At 44.7% G+C, this 20,669-nt stretch overlaps 1 long non-coding RNA gene across 6 annotated transcripts in view; it reads right to left on the bottom strand.

Moving 5' to 3' along the window:
• The window catches only part of LOC141117248 (uncharacterized), a 429,977-nt gene that overhangs the window by 120,685 nt on the left and 288,623 nt on the right, over nucleotides 1–20,669 (bottom strand). The gene's annotated exons all lie outside the window — the stretch shown is intronic.

Below are 20,669 nucleotides of genomic sequence, written 5' to 3'. Positions count from 1 at the left end.
AAGAGAGGGAAAAAAGTATTTGATCCCCTGCTGATTTTGTACGTTTGCCTACTGACAAAGAAATGATCAGTCTATAATTTTAATGGTAGGTTTATTTTAACAGTGAAAACAACAACAAAAAAATCCAGAAAAATGCATTTCAAAAAAGTTATAAATTGTTTTGCATTCTAATGAGTGAAATAAGTATTTGACCCCTTTGCAAAACATGACTTAGTACTCCGTGGCAAAACCCTTGTTGGTAATCGCAGAGGTCAGATGTTTCTTGTAGCTGGCCACCAGGTTTGCACACATCTCAGGAAGGATTTTGTCCCACTCCTCTTTGCAGAGCCTCTCCAAGTCATTAAGGTTTCGAGGCTGATGTTTAGTAACTCGAACCCTCAGTTCCTTCCACATATTTTCTATGGGATTAAGGTCTGGAGACTGGCTATGCCACTTCAGGACCTTAATGTGCTTCTTCTTGAGCCACTCCTTTGTTGCCTTGCCTGCGTGTTTTGGGTCATTGTCATGCTGGAATACTCATCCACGACCCAATTTCAATGCCCTGGCTGAGGGAAGGAGGTTTTCACCCACGATTTGACAGTACATGGCCCCAGCAATTGTCCCCTTAATGTGGTGAAGTTGTCCTGTCCCCTTAGAAGAAAAACACCCTCAAAGCATAATGTTTTCACTTCCATGTTTGATGGTAGGGATGGTGTTCTTGGGGTCATAAGCAGCATTCCTCCTCCTCCTTCAAACACAGTTGAGTTGATGCCAAAAAGCTTGATGTTGGTCTCATCTGACCACAACATGTCTAACCAGTTCTAATCTGAATCATTCAGATGTTTATTAGCAAACTTCATACAGGCCTGTACAAGTGCTTTATTGAACAGGGACCTTGCAGGCGCTGCAGGATTTCAGTCCTTCACGGTGTAGTGTGTTACCAATTGTTTTCTTGGTAACTATTGTCCCAGCTGCCCTGAGATCATTGACAAGATTCTCCCATGTAGTTCTGAGCTGCGATTCCTCACTGTTCTCATTATCATTGAAACTCCACAAGGTGAGATCTTGCATGGAGTCCCAGACCAAGGGAGATTGAGTTATTTTGTGTTTCTTCCATTTTCTAACAATCGCACCAACTGTTGTCACCCTCTCACCAAGCTGCTTGGAGATGGTCTTGTAGCCTATTCCAGCCTTGTGTAGGTCTACAATCTTGTCCCTGACATCCTTGGACAGCTCTTTGGGTCTTGGCCATGCTGAAGAGATTGGAATCTGACTGATTGCTTCTGTGGACAGGTGTCTTTTATACAGGTAACAAGCTGAGATGGGAGCACTCCCTTTAAGAGAATTATCCTAATCTCAGCTTGTTACCTGTATAAAAGACACCTAGGAGCCAGAAATCGTGCTGACTGATAGGAGATCAAATACTTATGTCACTCATTAAAATGCAAATCAATGTATAACTTTTTAAAATGTTTTTTTCTGGATATTTTTGTTGATATTCTGTCTCTCACTGTTAAAATAAACTTACCATTAAAATTATAGACTGATCATTTCTTTGTCAGTGGACAAACTCAGCAGGCAATCAAATACTTTTTTTCCCCGCTGTACTACAAGAGAGGGTCAAAGAATGCAGACATACTACAGGAGATGGTCAGAGACTGCAGACATGATACAAGAGAGGGTCAGAGACTGCAGACATGATACAAGAGAGGGTCAGAGACTGCAGACCTACTACAAGCGAGGGTAAGAGAATGCAGAGATACTACAGGAGACAGTCAGCAGGTAAGTGTAATATATTTTTTATTTTAAAGTAAAAAATAATACCCTTTAGTGTCACTTTAACAAATCACACTATAATTATAAAAAAAAAGGTACATATTCTCCTGGAAGTACAGTATATACACTGCAGGGGGGAAACTACATATAGCTAAAGGTAAATGGATTGCTATTCAGTAGATATGCTATTGGATTATTTGCTGCTGGAGATAAATATGTTGCTGATGGAGAAACACAATGTTAGATGAAATACAAAGCTGACAGTTCTGCACCTACTTGCCATTGATACCATATCCTTGGGTAAATTACAGTTATTATATACCCATTATTAAAGAGAAAGAAAGAGACCCATGGGAGGTTAATGTCCTTCAAAGTGCACTTAGTTCCTATCAAGTACCCGATGACAGTCTGTGAAAGTGTGAGTAGGGCTGAGGACAAGCCCATCCAGTATTCTGTGGGTACGGGGATGCTCGCTTGGGTCTCCCAGGCTGGGGATGACGTTAGCGGCTAGGCAGGAGGTGGGAAAAGAGGGCGCAGTTAATGCCCACGGCTCCTCTTTCAAAGTACTCCTCATGCTGTGAGGAGAGGAAGGGAGCGGCACGCTGGATGACGTCATCCGCCAATCAATTTAGCCGGTTGTAGCATCGATGCAGAATTGCGGACAGCTGAATCATGATGCATCAATGCTACAATTATATTCAGCATCCCTAGTCTGTATTTATACAGTGGGGACGAAAGTATTCAGACCCCCTTAAATTTTTCACTCTTGGTATATTGCAGCCATTTGCTAAAATCATTTAAGTTCATTTTTTTTCCTCATTGAGGTACACACAGCACCCCATATTGACAGAAAGACACAGAATTGTTGACATTTTTGGAGATTTATTAAAAAAGAAAAACTGAAATATCACATGGTCCTAAGTATTCAGACCCTTTGCTGTGACACTCATATATTTAACTCAAGTGCTGTCCATTTCTTCTGATCCTCCTTGAGATGGTTCTACACCTTCATTTGAGTCCAGCTGTGTTTGATTATACTGATTGGACTTGATTAGGAAAGTCACACACCTGTGCATGTCAGAACAAATGAGAATCACGAGGTCAAAGGAACCACCTGAAGAAATCAGAGACATTATTGTGGCAAGGCACAGATCTGGCCAAGGTTACAAAAAAATTTCTGCTGCACTTAAGGTTCCTAAGAGCACAGTGGCATCCATAATCCTTAAATGGAAGACATTTGGGACGACCAGAACCCTTCCTAGAGCTGGCCATCCGGCCAAACTGAGCTATCGGGGAGTCTTGGTAAGAGAGGTAAAGAAGAACCCAAAGATCACTGTGGCTGAGCTCCAGAGATGCAGTCGGGAGATGGGAGAAAGTTGTAGAAGTCAACCATCACTGCTGCCCTCTACCAGTCGGGGCTTTATGGCAGAGTGGCCCGACGGAAGCCTCTCCTCAGTGCAAGACACATGAAAACCGCATGGAGTTTGCTAAAAAACGCCTGAAGAACTCCAAGATGGTGAGAAATAAGATTCTTTGGTCTGATGAGACCAAGATAGAACCATTTTGGCCTTAATTCTAAGCAGCATGTGCGGACAAAACCAGGCACTGCTCATCACCTGTCCAATACAGTCCCAACAGTGAAGCATGGTGGTGGCAGCATCATGCTGTGGGGGTGTTTTTCAGCTGCAGGGACAGGACAACTGGTTGCAATCGAGGGAAAGATGAATGCAGGGATATCCTGGATGAAAACCTTCTCCAGAGTGCTCAGGACCTCAGACTGGGTCGAAGGTTTACCTTCCAACAAGACAATGACCCTAAGCACACAGCTAAAATAACAAAGGAGTGGCTTCACAACAACTCCGTGACTGTTCTTGAATGGCCCAGCCAGAGCCCTGACTTAAACGCAATTGAGCATCTCTGGAGAGACCTAAAAATGGCTGTCCACCAACGTTTACCATCCAACCTGACAGAACTGGAGAGGTTCTGCAAGGAGGAATGGCAGAGGATCCCCAAATCCAGGTGTGAAAAACTTATTGCATCTTTCCCAAAAAGACTCATGGCTGTATTAGATCAAAATGGTGCTTCTACTAAATACTGAGCAAAGGGTCTGAATACTTAGGACCATGTGATATTTCAGTTTTTCTTTTTTAATAAATCTGCAAAAATGTTAACAGATCTGTGTTTTTCTGTCAATATGGGGTGCTGTGTGTACATTAACGAGGAAAAAAAATGAACTTAAATGATTTTAGCAAATGGCTGCAATATAACAAAGAGTGAAAAATTTAAGGGGGTCTGAATACCTTCCGTCCCCACTGTAGGCTGGCAATTGCACAGTGTATCAGAAACACCTGACAGCACAATCTTAGATAATGGCTGCGGAGTGATTATTAGAAGGGGCAAATCTTTATAAAATGAATAAAGATTGATTAAATGAACAAGACCTGAACAATACAATAAAATACAAAACATAAAAAAATTATTTGAAGCTATAAAGTGCAGATCATATAAAACAGCTCTGGGCAATTTTAGAAGCTTTTGTAGAACTAAACAGGAGTCTGCAGCATTAACCCTGGATGGACGAATGGTGAGAAATTATGACAAATTATGTATAAATAAATAAATATAATAGCTATATATAAAACACTCCCTGTCCAGACTACAGTCCTTTATATATTGTATACACCACAAGATATTTAAAAGAAAATTAAATACTAGTTTACAAACCATTTCAGTTACAAATAAATTAAAAAATTATCAACTTATTTAACCACTTCTGGACCGAGCCTCTTTTTGAGATTTGCTTTTTTTTTTGCTTGAAAATTACTTAGAACCCCCAAACTTTATATATTTTTTTCAGATTCCCTAGAGAATAAAATGGTGGTCATTGCAATACTTTATGTCACACTGTATTTGCGCAGCGGTCTTATAAGTGCAATTGTTTGGGAAAAAAATACACTTTTTTGAATTAAAAAATGAGACAACAGTAAAGCCCAATTTTTTTCTATATTGTGAAAGATAATGTTACACCGAGTAAATTCATACCCAACATGTCATGCTTCAAAATTGCGCCCGCTCGTGGAATGGTGACAAACTTTGGCACTAAAAAATCTTCATTGGCAACATTTAAAAATTTCTACAGGTTACCAGTTTTGAGTTACAGAGGAGGTCTAGTGCTAGAATTATTGCTCTCGCTCTAACAATGGTGGCGATACCTCACATGTGTTGTTTGAACACCGTTTTCATATGCGGGTGAGACTTGCGTATGCGTTCGCTTCTGCGCGCGAGCTCGGCGGGACGGGGCTCTTTAAATTTTCCTTTTTTCTCATTTATTTTACTTTTTATTTTTTATTTTTACACTGTCCTTTTAAAAAAAGTTTTTTAGGTCACTTTTATTCATATTACAAGGAATGTAAACATTCCTTGTAATAGAAAAAAAGAATGACAGGACCTCTTTAATATGAGATCGGGGTCAAAAAGACCTCAGATCCCACATTTAGACTTAAATGCAATAAAACAAAAAATGTCTTTTGAAAAAGAAAAAAAAAAAAAATTTCCCCTTTAAGAGCACTGGGCGAAAGTGACGTTTGACGTCGCTTCCGTCATCCAATCTTATGGAGCTGAGTGGGGGCCGTCTTTCCCTCACTTGGCATCCAGTCTCACAGGGGAGAGGACCCAATTGTCTCCGTCGCTACTGACAGCTCCGGTAAGCGGCAGAGAGGACCATAGCGCGGCAGGAGGGACCTCTCCCACCACCGATAAAAGTGATCTCACAGCGAATTAGTCAGAGACTACTTTTATCTGAAAGCCAGCCGCCCGTCGTTTAATAGGATACCGGAGTTATGGCAGCTACCATAACAACGGTATTCCACATCAAAGTACCGATGTATAACGATGGTGGCTGGTCGATAAGTGGTCTGGGCTGTGATTGGACACAGCCAAGCAGCAGGTCCCAGCCACGAATCTTTGGCCAGGAATTGCTGAAAGACTCAGCAGGTGCTGGTGCGAGGGCACACATGCTCATGCCATAAACTCAAACAGGCAGCAACTTATGGGTATGTTGCTTTGCCTACATGGGTTACCTGTCCACAGTACATTGTAGGTGGGCAGTCCGCAAGTGGTTGAAGAAATATGGGATAGGTTAAATATTTAGCAAATCTTACCACCATAACAAAATAGCTGTTCTTTCTTCCCTCCCTGATTTTTTTTTTTTTTTTTTCCCAGCAGGTGCACTTGATCTTCATGCAGGTCCATTTTTATGTTTGAAGGTTCAAAGGGGGTGGATACAACTTCAGCAATCTACCCCCTCGCTCTGTCCCTCCTCCCCTGGGAGATGTGGCTACGCTTACTGCATAGGCACACATCCAAGCAGCAAACTAGAGTGAGCATGTTGGTTACATGGCTCTGTTTCCATGGTAATATGACCTCAAACAGGGAATAATGGCAAGATGGTAAACATTTTGCCATCTCCTCCAAGTAGCATAGGCATGTCCGAAACACAAGAGAACAGAGGTGGAAGCTTTGGAGAAACAATGTGAGATTTCAGCTCTCAGACACAGCAGCTGTATCCCTGAACCAAGGTCAGTACACCGGGATTTCGCACCTCAGGAAACTCTGGACACTTGTATGCAGATAACAGACAATACACATTACCATTACCTCCTTCCCAGTATACTGTTCCACAGCTGCAAACCTAACATAGCAATGAACTCTGAGCCAGTGTCACGTATGAACACCTTTGCACCACCATTCCTCCCTAAATTGGTCAATCTCAGCACACCAGCCAACTTACTTGGTTTTATTCCACATGCAGCTGTGCATCCAAAGTACAAAAACAGAGATAAACAGAGTTCACTAAATACATGCTTCACAAACAGCTCATCAAGACAGGTCTCACTAAGTTCGAGGACAAACCTGCAAAATTGCAGAAATGCTGGAAATTCACCTTCAAAGCCACAGTCAGTGAACTGACAACTAGTCAGCTGATCACAACTACATAATAACTAGATCTGCTTATCAGGTGGCGAGTTGCTCAATCTGCTGAATGTACCCTGTTTCCCCGAAAATAAGACCTAGCGTGATTGTCAGTGATGGCTGCAATATAAGCCCTACCCCCCAAATAAGCCCTGCCCTGTTTCCCTGAAAATAAGCCCTACCCTGAAAATAAGACCTACAAGGACTTTAACTAGGGCTTATTTGGGGGTTAGGGCTTATTTTGCAGCCATCACCGACAATTACGCTAGGTCTTATTTTCGGGGAAACAGGGTATCAAAAGACCCAAAGCTGTCCACATTGACAAACCTGCAGCAGGTCTTAAATGCTGCTTAGGACAGACTTGAGCATAGTTTCAGCAGCCTAAAGGGTATTGATGCCTTATTTAAAAAGTTGCAAAGCTTCACAAAAATATCTAGCAGAGTTAATCTAAAGTTTCAAGAGCTCAGTTGGGTCAATCCAAAAGTTTCAAAGTTACCTTATGGTATACAGGAAAAATGGGGACGACTTGGATAAAGGTATAAGGAAGAAAAAAAGGTTTCCTTTCTTCCCGTTTTCTACTTCTGTGAGTTCATAAGGGGAAATGCAAATACTAAAAGAGAAGTATGTTTTTTTTTTTTTTTTTAATTTTTTATTTATATCAGGCAAGGGGGCCCGCATGGACCGACATACAAACAATAAACATCAACACGTTAACAGTCATAACGTTGAGCACAATCATATAATCCAATATACAGTTAAGCCTGTTAGTTCTTTCTGTTAACATCTGTCGTCTCAACACTTTGGTAACAATTAGAATATAGGAAAAAACATGAATATAAACCAGAAGAGGAATATTCTACGTATTCTTTAAGTATTCTTGTATTAAGTGGTGCAGTCCATCAGGCTCCCCTCCTACCATTATTACTTTAAAGTCCTAAGATTAGAAAAAGAGTAAGAGCGAGAGTAGGAGTAGAGAGGTGGGGATAGGATGTGGGGGGGGAGTGGACACGTGTCTCGCAATCACGGAGTATTTAAAGAACTCTCCGAGGCATGACTGTACTTGTGACACAGATGTGTGTCTCGTTTGTTAATTTACCATGTGGTTGATTGGAGGGTTATTCAGGTCTCTAGCAGGGTTTGGCCCTCGCTGGAATAAATGAACATATTCCACAACTGCCATGTCTTGGAGAATTTTTCCTGTCTGTTTTGAGCTGTGTGTATAAGGTCTTCCATTCTTTTGATTTCTTCTACTTTTTTGATCCACAAGCCTAAAGTTGGGGGTGTCTGGGATTTCCAGTGGAGCGGTATGCAGGCTTTAGCTGCGTCCAGAAGGTGGCGGAGCACAGACTTTTTATATATTTTGGTAGGTATATTGGATGCATGTAAGAGAAAAAATGCCGGGTCATTAGTAATGTTATAGTCTGTAAATTTCTGTATAATTGTCTGTATTGTATGCCAGAAGTTCGTCAGTTTAGGGCACGACCAGAATATGTGTAATAATGTCCCTTTTTCTGCTTGGCATCTCCAGCAGAGTTCAGGTGTCATTGGGAAGTATTTGTGTAAGAGTGTTGGGGTTCTATACCAATGTGTTAAAATTTTGTAATTCGTTTCTTGGGTTTTGGCGCATATCGAGGATTTGTGTGTGAATCTAATAATTTGCTGTCTTTTGGTACTGTTAAAATTACAGTTTAATGCCTTCTCCCATTTAAGTAAGCCTGGTGGTACGAAATCTGGTGTGGGAGTGTTCAGTAAGGTATATGTCAGAGAGAGTGTATGCTGTAACACCCCCGGCGTCGAGCACAGGTCCTCAAATGTGGTAGGTGGTAGGGCATTCGAGGGGGGCTGAATGGATTTGAGGAAATGGCTCAGTTGGAGGGCCCTCAGGAAATCTAGGTGGTAAAGGCCCGTAGGTGCAGCAAGTTCTGTGCTCGTCCTCCACCTCCCCCCAATGCTAAAGTGGGAGGCTTGATAAAAACCCTCTCCAGCTAGTCTCTCAAAGACTGCGTCCTGTAGGCCTGGCGCAAACAAAGGGTTTCCCAGTACTGGGTATAAGGGAGAATTTGGTGAGAACAGGGATGCACGGGGCAGAAGACGAGCACAGACCTGTATGGTGTTTCCTATTAGAGGGTGTTTCTTGATTTCAATCGGAACTGCTGGGCAGCACCAAGGGGCTCTCCGGAGTGGAACTATACTTTGTTTCTGTTCTATCTGAGTCCAAAGTTTGGTATCGGTATGACGGCACCAATCTATCAATCTTCCTAGGTGTATTGCCCGGTAGTATGTACGCACATCAGGGAGTGCTAGTCCGCCATGTTGTTTGGGGAGGATTAGTATTTTGTTAGAGAGTCGTGGTCTCTGTTTGGCCCAGACAAATGTCGTAAAGAGCGATTGTACTTTCCTGAAATAAGCCGAGGGTATCGCGACGGGTAGTGCCTGCATAAGGTAAAGGAATTTAGGTAGTATAGACATCTTTAGTATGTTGCAGCGTCCCAGCCATGAGTGCAGTCCTGTGCCCCATTGGTTTAAGAGAGCTTGGACTTTTTTTAAAAGTGGTGGGAAATTTAACTCGTATAGTTTGGGCAAGGTTTGTGGTATGTGTGTACCTAGATATTTTAATGAGGTCGTAGTCCATTTCAAATTGAAGCTAGATTGGAGAAATGAGTGTTGTGGTTTAGGAATTCCCACCCCCATAGCCTCTGATTTGGTGAAATTGATCTTCAGATTTGAGAGGGACCCATATAAGTCAAATTCCCTAAATAGGTTTGGGAGTGATATCGTAGGTTTCGTGATTGAGAACATAAGGTCGTCTGCATACGCAGACACCTTATATTGTGACTGGTTTATGGTAACTCCCGATATGTTTGGGTTTAGCCTTATGTGGCACAGAAAGGGTTCGAGAGAGAGTGCGAAAAGAAGGGGCGATAGAGGGCACCCTTGCCTCGTCCCGTTGGTGATTGGAAACTGGTCTGAGATCACGCCATTCGCCCTGACCCTGGCCGTCGGTGTGGTGTAGATCGCTTTTATCCAGCGCATCATGTTATCGCCTATTCCCGCGTGTCGGAGTGTTTCAAACATGAAGGACCAGTTTACACGGTCAAACGCCTTTTCGGCATCGGTGCTTATAAATATACTCTGTGTTTTGGTGAGGTTAGCTGCGTGTAGTAGGTTTAAGACCTTGATGGTATTGTCCCTCGCCTCTCTACCCGGAACGAAGCCCACTTGATCTAGGTGTATTAAGTGGGGAAGGTGTTGTTGTAGTCTGGTCGCTATTATTTTTGTAAATAGTTTGAGGTCAGTATTAAGTAGGGAGATTGGGCGGTAGCTCCCACATTGGGTCGGATCTTTCCCTTCTTTCGGAATGACCGATATTTGGGCCTGTAGTGTGGATCTATGGAACAAACCTCCCTCTGTAAGATCGTTGAATAGTTCGGTCAAATGATCTCCCAGAGGCAGTAAAAGAGCCTTGTAGTATTGTATCGTAAGGCCGTCAGGACCTGGGGCTTTCCCTGGCTTAGTGTTTTTAATTGCTACTTGTATTTCTGTCAATGTGATAGGTTCCTCTAATAATGCACTTGTATCAGTCGTCAGGGTGGGCATAAGGGAGTTAGTCAGGTATTCCCTCATCTGTTCTGTCGTTGACTGTGTAGTTGATATATTATAGAGTTTCTCGTAATACGATTTAAATTCGTTTGTGATTTGTTGGGGTAGGGATATTTTATGGCCCGCTTGTGAGGTTACGTGTGGTATATAGGATGCTGCCTTTTGTGTTTGTAGGGATTGTGCCAGCAGTCTACCACATTTGTTTCCAGATTCATATATTTTTTTCTTTGAGATTTGCATCGCTGCTTTAGCTTTAAATTGAAGTAATTCCATAATTTGCGTGCGTGTCATATCTAGCTGGGCGCCTAGTTGTCTAGAAGGGTCCTGTTTGTGTGCTTGTTCTAATGTCTGTAGTTTATTGATCATCGCGGTCATTTGTTCCGTCCGTATTTTTTTCAGTCTAGCCCCATGTTTTATCAGGATGCCCCGAATCACAGCTTTGTGCGCTTCCCATACTAGTCCCGCATCGCAGTCTGGGGTGCGGTTTACTTGAAAGTAATTTGAAATTTCTTTCGTCACGTCCGCTACTATCTCCGGGTCCTGTAGTAAACTCTCATTCAGTCTCCAAGGTTTTCTTTGTCCCCTGTAAAAATCAGTCAAAGCGTATCGCATCGTGACCGGGGCATGGTCGGACCATGTAATAGATCCTATGTTAATATCTCTGATTGCCTGTAATTGACTATGGGGTATCATGAGGTAGTCTATTCGCGAGTACGAGTGATGTGGGCGGGAGAAGAACGTGTAATCTCGTTCTCCAGGGTGGAAAAGGCGCCATATATCTATCAGTTGTGTGTCATGCAGTATGGAGTGAATTATTTTGTGTGCACCTCGAGATGTGGAGGACGTTCCCGTCGAGGTATCTTCCATAGGAATAAGGGGGATATTGAGGTCTCCACCAACTATAAGTTGACCTTCAGAGAAGGTTTGGAGAAGTTTCATATGTTTTTTAATGAAGACTTCTTGATGGCAGTTTGGGGCGTACAGGTTGGCGATAGTCACTTTAGTCTCTCCTATCTTTCCCTTAAGGAAGAGAAATCTGCCCATCGGGTCTGTCTTTATGTCAGTCATGGTCCATGGGATTCTGGCAGAAATCTGAACAGAAACCCCTCTAGATTTGGCCTCCTTGTATGTCGAGTAGTAAACTGTTGGATAGTGCCTATTTTTCAAAATAGGAAAGGCATTTTCCCTAAAGTGTGTCTCCTGTAGCAGGATGATGTCTGCCTTCATGCGCTTCATGTCATTTTGTAGCATTCTACGTTTTTCTGGGACATTGAGGCCTTTTGCGTTTAAGGTGACGATTGTAATTTCGTCCATGATTGCGGAGGGCGTGGTGGGGGGAGGGGGGGTGATGTAGTGGGGTGGATGGGGAGGGGAGGGGGGTAGTTGGAAAAAGATATAAAGTCAAAAGGAAAGAAAAAATGAAATAGGAGGGTGTGTGACCCTCTAAGTGAAATCTAAGGTAATAGCAAAATTTTGCTTATACGCTCTTCAGGAAAAACCTGAGTGATGAGCGCAGGCCTAGGTGGGGGTTTGATCAGCAAGGGCCTTGGGGGGCTCCCGGTTGTCAACCAGATCCCTCTCAGCCCGTTCTGAGCGTAATAAGCTCTACAGGTGAGAGTTTATAGAAGTTACTGATAAAATTCTTCAAATAAAAAGGAAAAAACAGAAACCATATTCTTCGACAATGTTTCTATTGCGGTAATCTTTAAAACATGTTAACTCTGCAGGGAGGGTCTGCAATTCGTGTTATCTCCACTAAATCCAACAGTTCCCGCCCCGTGTCTCTCAGACAAAGGGCCCCAGGCCTGCTGCGTGGTTTCACAGTGTGCCCTCGTAGACCTTCCTCCAAGAGAGAGGTTGGTAGCAGGAGGGGTGGGGTACTCTTATATCGTGTCCCTGGCATCTCACACCCACCCCCCTCCCTGGTGTATCTGGGCCCTGCCGGTTTTTACCCACCCCTCATAGACTTCCACCCTTCTGCTGCTTATTGTTTTGCCCGACCTCCCCTGCAGGGATTGTTAGTCTGAAGCTTTTAGCTCTTATACCTTACGTACACTCCCTTCCAGCATACTTCAGTCTATGGTCTCTGTATAAAGGACGCTGGAGTAGGAGATCTGGTAGAAATTATATAGCTAAAAGTCATTTAGAGTGAAACCGGTGCAGAGTGTCCTTACCCTCTAACATGCAGGTGTTTAAACGACCATTTTGTTGGTGAGTAATGAGTTGAATTACAGACACTGCAAGTTCACGATGGCCTTAGTAGGCAGGACTTCTTCGTCTGAATGTTCTGGTCTTGTAAGTCTGGGTTTGCTATGAGTAGTCTTTCCGGTTCCCAGTCCTTATTTTTGGTTACAACGGAGCTCTTAGAGTGGCTGGAGTGTCGCATGTGTATAGGATGGAGGGCCCATTACCCGTTGCCACCGGAGGTATTGCTCATTAGAGGGAGGGGGTGGGGATGCGCCAAACAGCACCTTGCCAGTCTCAGCTCATCTCTTCTCAGGACACCACTGGGTAGCATAAGTCTCGTTAGCTCGTATAAAGGCAGCGGTAACAGTGTCCCACTTATATTCCAGAGTTTCATTTAGGTGTAACCGAAGGTGCAGAACTGTACCCCGGATTGTATAGAAGTTTCCTCTAGTGGAGCCATGTGTTCAATAGAGAGTTCAGGTCAGTTTCAGCTCGGCAGCAATACAGTCCACCTGGGTCCAGTCGGGGGTGTAACCGCCGCTCGTTGGATATTGGCACTAGGTTTGACGTGGTGACAGGTCCTTTAATCAAAACAGGTAAAACTCCAGTTGGAAACAAAGAACAAAAAAGAACAAGAAAGAAAAAACCCAAAGGAGGAACAGTAACCCCACTGGAGGATAACACATAACTTGCTTCACGGATGAAGCCTTATACATCCCTGCTTGTTAAAGAGTCACGGGTTGATGTTTGTTTATGACTCACGCGATCTGTTATTTGTGGTGGATCGAGATCTTCCTCGGCGCCTCTGAGAGCGGGTATTCCGGCCGGGGCCCGCTGCCACTGGGCCTGATCGGCCCGCCGGCCTTGTTATTTTCATTAGCCAATTCGGCACTGGAACCGGGTCTGTCCCCAGGAAGGTGAAGAAGGCGGGGAGGTCCGATGGTGTTCTCAACGTGAAGGCGGCTTGGTTGGAGCGAAATATCACTGCCAAGGGATAACCCCATCTGTAAGTGCAGCCTTGTTGTCTGGCGGCCTCCAGTGCCGGTCGCAGCATAGCTCGTCTCTGTAATGTGGCTCTGGAGATATCCGGTAGTATCTGGACACGGGCGCCATCAAATTCAACTTCGCCACTCTCCCAGGCCGCGCGTAAGATAACTTCTTTTTGAGCATAGCGATGCAGGCGGCACAGGACATCTCGTGGTCTCTCGGGATCCGTGGACTTCGGCCCCAGCGCACGATGGACCCTGTCAATCTCTAAGGTAGGTGGTGGGGTTTCCAGCAGCCGATGGAATATGGCTGTGACCGTTACTGCCAAGTCCTCAGATTCTGTGGCCTCTGGGATCCCCCGCAGCCTCAGGTTGTTGCGGCGGCTGCGGTCCTCCATTTCCTCTAAATGAAGCTGCACCTCTTGGAGTTCCCTGTCCCGGGACTCCTGTGCTTGTTCTAGAGATAGAATCCTAGATTCCAGGGCGGATGTTAGGCTCTCTCCGGTGGTCACCCTGTGGTCAATTGTTTGGATGTCCGTTTTGATTTCTTGTATGTCTCTTTTATGGGCCTCCTCTACTCGCTGGATTAGCGTCTCAATGTCTGCCCTCGTGGGTAGGGCCTGTAGCATGGCGCGGAGATCGTCTTCCAGGCGAGATTGGCCTGGTGTGGGATCAGCGGTGGCCGATCTGAACACTGCGGGGGTCCCCATGAGTGGGCCTGGATCTGTCGATATTGTCGGGGAGGGTGCCCGTGACATATCGGTGTTGTTAAAGTCACTCACAGTGCGGAGGTCACGTGGAGAGGCTGCAATGGCGCCCTGGGATAGCTCTCTTTTGTCCGTCAGGTATCTCTGGATGCCGAGCTGTGTGGTCGGTGTTCGTGTCTCTTTTGTGATCGCTCTGGTTCTGTATCCTTTAGGGGTGTTCATTCCGTCTCCATAAACGTAGCAGGTCGTCTGTTTGGCCGAAAAGGATCGGCTGAGGCCGGGAGCCCCTGCAATACTCTACTCTACTCGGCCATTGCTAAGCCAGGCCCCTACTGGTTAATATTTTGCCAAGAACTGCATTTTTCTGCCCTGGAAGTTATGTAGTACTGGAGGGATCCTCTTCAAGCCTCCACAGGAACATGCAATTCGTCCACAGAGGGCCTCACCAAGGAGGTCAGGGATGGGGATGGTATAGGGCCTGCTCCGCGGTATAGGGCCTGCTCTGCTATCCAGGTGGAGGCCTCCAGCCGTTTCAGGGCCCCCTCCTCCAGGCACTCAGGATCAGTCACTCTCCCAGGCAGTCCGGCGGCCCTGGATCCTCAGGAAAGGCCGGGGTTGCGGCCTATTTGTTCGTGGGGGGTGATGGGGAGATCAAGCCCCGTGCAGCAGCTGTGACCAGGCCCGAGCCCGGCCTTCAGATCCCACCCGCAGCCGCAGCAGGTTGTGATGGATGCCGGAGGCGCCGACCGCGCCAAGGGTCCTCGAGGCCGCGGCGCGGTCCGCTGGGAAAGTCCGCGGCTGCGGCCTAGTGCCGCGAGGCAGGCCGGGGACGTCCGGCGGGCCGCGATCTCCGCCGAGGACGGCAAACTCTCCTCTCCCCTCAGTGCACAGGAGACCCACGGGTCCCCCACAGTCCGCTGGGACGTGTCAGGGGAAGATTAGAGGCTGATGGATCCGGATTAGTGAACCGGTAAGCGGAGCTCTCTAAAAACGCCGCCGCTCACCTCGCCATCTTGGCCACGCCCCCTGATGTTTTTTTTAATTTTAGATTCTTTTTTAGATTCTATTTTTTAGCTTCATAGTTACATAGTTAGTCAGGTTGAAAAAAGACAAAAGTCCATCCAGTTCAACCTTACAAACAATAAATAAATAAAATAAAAAATATTGTACAATCCAATATACCCACAGCTGATCCAGAAGAAGGCAAAAAACCCCAGCAGAGCATACTCTCATACCCCCAAGAGGCAATCTGATTTTCCCTGGATCAACTTTACCTATAAATGTTAGTACCCAGTTATATTATGTACATTTAGGAAAGTATCCAGGCCTTTCTTAAAGCAATCTACTGAGCTGGCCAGAACCACCTCTGGCGGGAGTCTATTCCACATTTTCACAGCTCTTACTGTGAAGAAACCTTTCCGTATTTGGAGGTGAAATCTCTTTTCCTCTAGACTTAAAGAGTGCCCCCGTGTCCTCTGTGTTGACCGTAAAGAGAATAACTCAACACCAAGTTCACTATATGGAACATATATATTTGAACATGTTGATCATACCCTCCCTTATTCTCCTCTTCTCAAAAGTGAATACATTCAGTTCCTCCGATCTTTCCTCATAGCTGCTCTCCTCTATGCCTCTTATCAGTTTGGTTGCCCTTCTCTGCACTTTCTTCAGTTCCCCGATATCCTTTTTGAGAACTGGTGCCCAAAACTGAACTGCATATTCCAGATGAGGTCTTACTAATGATTTAAACAGGGGCAAAATTATATCTCTCTCTGGAGTCCAATACCTTTCTTAATACAAGAAAGGACTTTGCTCGCTTTGGAAACTGCAGCTTCTCCACTACGGATTCCCCCAGTTGTACTCCCCCTAGCATGTATGATGCATGCATATTCTTAGCCCCAAGTACATAACTTTACATTTCTCAACATTAAACCTCATCTACCACATAGTCGCCCAATTAGACAGTGCATTGAGGTCGGGTTGTAAATTGGAGACATCCTGAAAGGACATTATTCCACTGCATAGTTTGGTGTCATCTGCAAAGACAGAAATTTTACTTTTGATCCCAGACCCAATATCATTTATAAAGATATTAAAAAGTAAGGGTCCCAGCACTGAACCTTGGGGTACACCATTGATAACCTTAGACCATTCAGAGTAAGAATCGTTAACCACTACTCTCTGAATTCTGTCTTTTAGCCAGTTTTCTATCCATTTACAAACTGATATTTCCAAGCCTGTAGACTTTACCTTACACATGAGCTGCGTGTGGGGAACCATGTGGAACGCTTTTGCAAAATCCAAGTATACCACGTCCACGGCCACCCCTCTGTCCAAGGTTTTACTTACCTCTTCATAAAAAGAAATTGGGTTTGTCTGACAACTTCTGTCTTTCATGAATCCATGCTGTCTGTTGCTTAAAATTTTTTTTTCCAGCAAGAACTGTCTGTGGTCTTTTATTAAACATTCCAGTATCTTCCCGACTATAGGAATTAAACTAACAGGTCTATAGTTACTTGGTAAAGACTTTGATCCCTTTTAAGTCCTCATGCACACGGACGTTTTTACAGCTGCTTTTTTGAGCTTTTTTTGCAGCTTAAAAAGGCCTGTCTATGTTAGTCTATGGCTTCATGCCCACCTAGGCGTTTTTGAGCTGCAAGTGGCATAAACGTTTTTAAGCTGTAAAAAAAACCCAGGACCAGTGGGTTCTGAGAGACGTTTTTCAGCTGTAAAAACGCTCTAACGCTGAAAAACGTTAAAAAACGCTCAAAAACGTCATTCACCAACGTTTTTCAGCGTTTTTGATCCATTGAAAAAAAAAAAAAAAAAAAAATTAGAAAAAAAAAAAAAACGCTCAAAAAAGCTAACGCGGAAAAACGCTCAAGAACGCTAAAAAACGCTATTGCAAAAACGCTGAAAAACGCTGAAAAAAGTTTTAAAAAATCACTGCAAAGATACTGGCGTTTTCATAACGTTTTTTTAACAGCCTGTGTGCATGAGGGCTTAAATATAGGCACCACGTTCGCCCTGCGCCAATCCAGTGGTACTATTCCCATCAATAACCACTTATGCCCCGGACCATTTGGCTGGCCAAAGACCAGAGCACTTTTTGCGATTCGGCACTGCATCGCCTTAACTGACAATTGCACGGTCGTGCAACGTGGCTCCCAAACAAAATTGACGTCCTTTTTTTCCCACAAATAGAGCTTTCTTTTGGTGGTATTTGTTCACCTCTGCGGTTTTTATTTTTTGCGCTATAGACATAGATAGAGCGTCAATTTTGAAAAAAAACGCATTATTTTTTACTTTTTGCTATAATAAATATCCCCAAAAAATATATAAAAAAAATTTTTTTTCCTCAGTTTAGGCCAATACGTATTCGTCTACATATTTTTGGTAAAAAAAAAAAAAAAATCGCAATAAAAGTTTATTGATTGGTTTGCGCAAAAGTTATAGCGTCTACAAAATAGGGGTTAGTTTTATGGCATTTTTATTACTAATTTATTTTTTACTAGTAATGGCGGCGATCTGCGATTTTTATCGTGACTGCGACATTACGGCGGACACATTGGACAATTTTGACACATTTTTGGGACCATTGTCATTTTTACAGGGATCAGTGCTATAAAATTGCATTGATTACTCTAAAAATTACACTGGCAGTGAAGGGGTTAACCGCTAGGGGGCTAGGGAGGGGTTAAGTGTGTTCTGGGGAGTGTTTCTAACTGTTAGGGGGATGGGCTACAAATGACACATCACTGATCATAGCTCCCGATCACAGGGAGCTATGATCAGTGTCACTAGGCAGAACGGGGAGATGCTTGTTTACATTAGCATCTCCCCGTTCTTCAGCTCCGTGAGACGATCGTGGGTATCACCGCGGCGATCGAGTCCGTGGGACCCGCGATCCAAATCACGGAGCTCCCGGCAGGGTCGCGCGTGCGCCGCCAGCCGCGCGCACGTGATAACACGGCGCCAAATTCAAAGGGACGTACCTGAATGCCCATTTGCCCAGCCGTGCCATTCTGCCGACGTATATGTATATGTGGCGGTCGGCAAGTGGTTGATGAGTTCCTAAAAATTTGATACAATGGCTTTGAAATTACAGAGCTTAATTCTTTTAGGATCCGTGGGTGGATGCCATCAGGTCCATGTGCTTTATCCACCTTTATTCTCATTCTGTCTAAATATTTCTGGACCATATCACTTTTGAGCCATTGTGGATCATTCGGGGCTGTGTCAATACCACCCCCATTATGGACATGAGCTCCCCCATGCTCTTTTGTATACACAGAGCTGAAGAAAGTATTTAATAAATTAGCCTTCTCTTTGTCCCCAGTCACCCACTCTAGATTATTTTGTAAAGGGCCTACATGCTCAGACCTGACCTTTTTACTATTAATATATTTGAAGAATTTTTGGGGGTTTGTCCTACTATCTTTTGCAATCTGTCGTTCGTTTTGAATTTTTGCATCCTTGATTTCCTTTGTACATATTCTGTTGTAGCATTTAAACGACACTAGTGTTCCATCATTTTTATATTTTTTAAAAGCTCTTTTCTTATTGTTTATAGCTTTTTTAACTTTGACCGTGAGCCACATAGGTTTTGTTTTTAGCCTTTTAAACTCATTGCCCATGGGAATATACTTTGCAGTGAGGTTCCAAACAATCTTTTTGAAGAATTCTCATTTCTGTTCTGTGTTTATCAATGCAAATATTCCCTCCCAGTCTAATCCCAATCATCCAAATGATAAGCATTAAATACTGTAACAAGAAAAGACCTTGCCTGTACTTTTGTTAAAGGAAGTTTGACTTCTTCTACCAACTGATAAAAGGAAAATTGATCATGGAACACCCCTCTTGTTGTAGGGCAGGCAACTCTGGGGCGTCACCCACCAATTGCATAAATGGCAACTGAAAGACATGAATGCATCTGAGGCTGAGACTTGAGTTATTCACTTTACAAGCATCACTCTTTATAGCTCTTTATATATAAGTTAGAACAATAGGGTATTTGCAAATTCTGATATTTTTAAGGGCATTCCCATCTTGAAAAAAATAAATTGGTCAAACTTTATGAGTAACACTGTATATGGTAGCTCAGTGCTAAAAAAATGCACTATTCGAGTATTCATTTTGTAATAATCCCTCGCAACCAGGGCTGGACTGGGACAAAAATTTGGCCCTGGACTTCTTTCAGACCGGCCCACTTTACTCCAAACACCTGGTGCTGGCGCTTCAAGCTTCTCGGCACCATGGTTGTTATGGTGTCAGGATGATTGAAGCGCATTATTTCTATTATTACATTGTAATATAACATGAAATAGTTCAACTCACCATAATGCAGAATCAGTGGGAGCCCTGAGTGTGTCACCTGCCACGTAACTTACACTGCATCTGGTGGCAGGCGATGTGGCAAGTGACACGTTGCATCTGGTGGCAGGCGACGTGGCAAGTGACACGTTGCATCTGGTGGCAGGCGATGGTGGCAAGTGAGATGCGACACCTGGTGGCAGGCAACGTGGCAAGTGACATGCGGCATCTGGTGGCAGGCGACATGGCAAGCGACACGCTGCATCTGGTGGCAGGCGATGGTGGCAAGTGACATGCGGCACCTGGTGGCAGGCAACGTGGCAAGTGACATGCGACATCTGGTGGCAGGCGACGTGGCAAGTGACAAGCTGCCTCTGCTGACAAGTGCCGTGGCAAGTGACACACTGCATCTGGTGGCAGGCGATGTGGCGTCACTTGCCACGGCACTTGTCAGCAGAGGCAGCTTGTCACTTGCCACGTCGCCTGCCACCAAATGCCGCATGTCACTTGCCACATTACCTGCCACCAGATGCTGCATGTCACTTGCCACGTCGCCTGCCACCAGATGCTGCATGTCACTTGCCACGTTGCCTGCCACCAGGTGCCGCATGTCACTTGCCACCATCGCCTGCCACCAGATGCAGCGTGTCGCTTGCCATGTCGCCTGCCACCAGATGCCACATGTCACTTGCCACGTTACCTGCCACCAGATGCAAAACGTCACTTGCCACGTCACTTGTCAGCAGAGGCAGCTTGTCACTTGCCACGTCGCCTGCCGCCAGGTGTCGCATGTGAATTGCCACCTTCGCCTGCCACCAGATGCCGCATATCACTTGCCCCGTCGCCTGTCACCTGCCAAGTCACTTGTCACCAGATGCAGTGCTACTACAGAACTTGCTGGGCACCTCCAACCCAGCTCTGTACCCCCCAAACACACAACGTGACAGGGGAGAAGAGAGAGATACACAGCGCCAAATGTAGCATTAAAACAACTTGTATTCCACTTAAAGAACGTTACTGACAAAGTTAGCAGGGTGAAAGGCATTGAGACACTGTGCAAGAGTCCAGGCTTGTCATCGTTCTGAATTAGGAGCCGCCACCGGGAACCGATCGGGCCAGTAGATGCAGAGCTACTACTTCCTGGTAGCGG

Source organism: Aquarana catesbeiana, linkage group LG13 (genome assembly GCF_042186555.1).
Source record: "Aquarana catesbeiana isolate 2022-GZ linkage group LG13, ASM4218655v1, whole genome shotgun sequence".
In the NCBI taxonomy this organism is placed as follows: Eukaryota; Metazoa; Chordata; class Amphibia; order Anura; family Ranidae; genus Aquarana; species Aquarana catesbeiana.
This window is presented reverse-complemented; position numbering and strand designations above follow the sequence as displayed.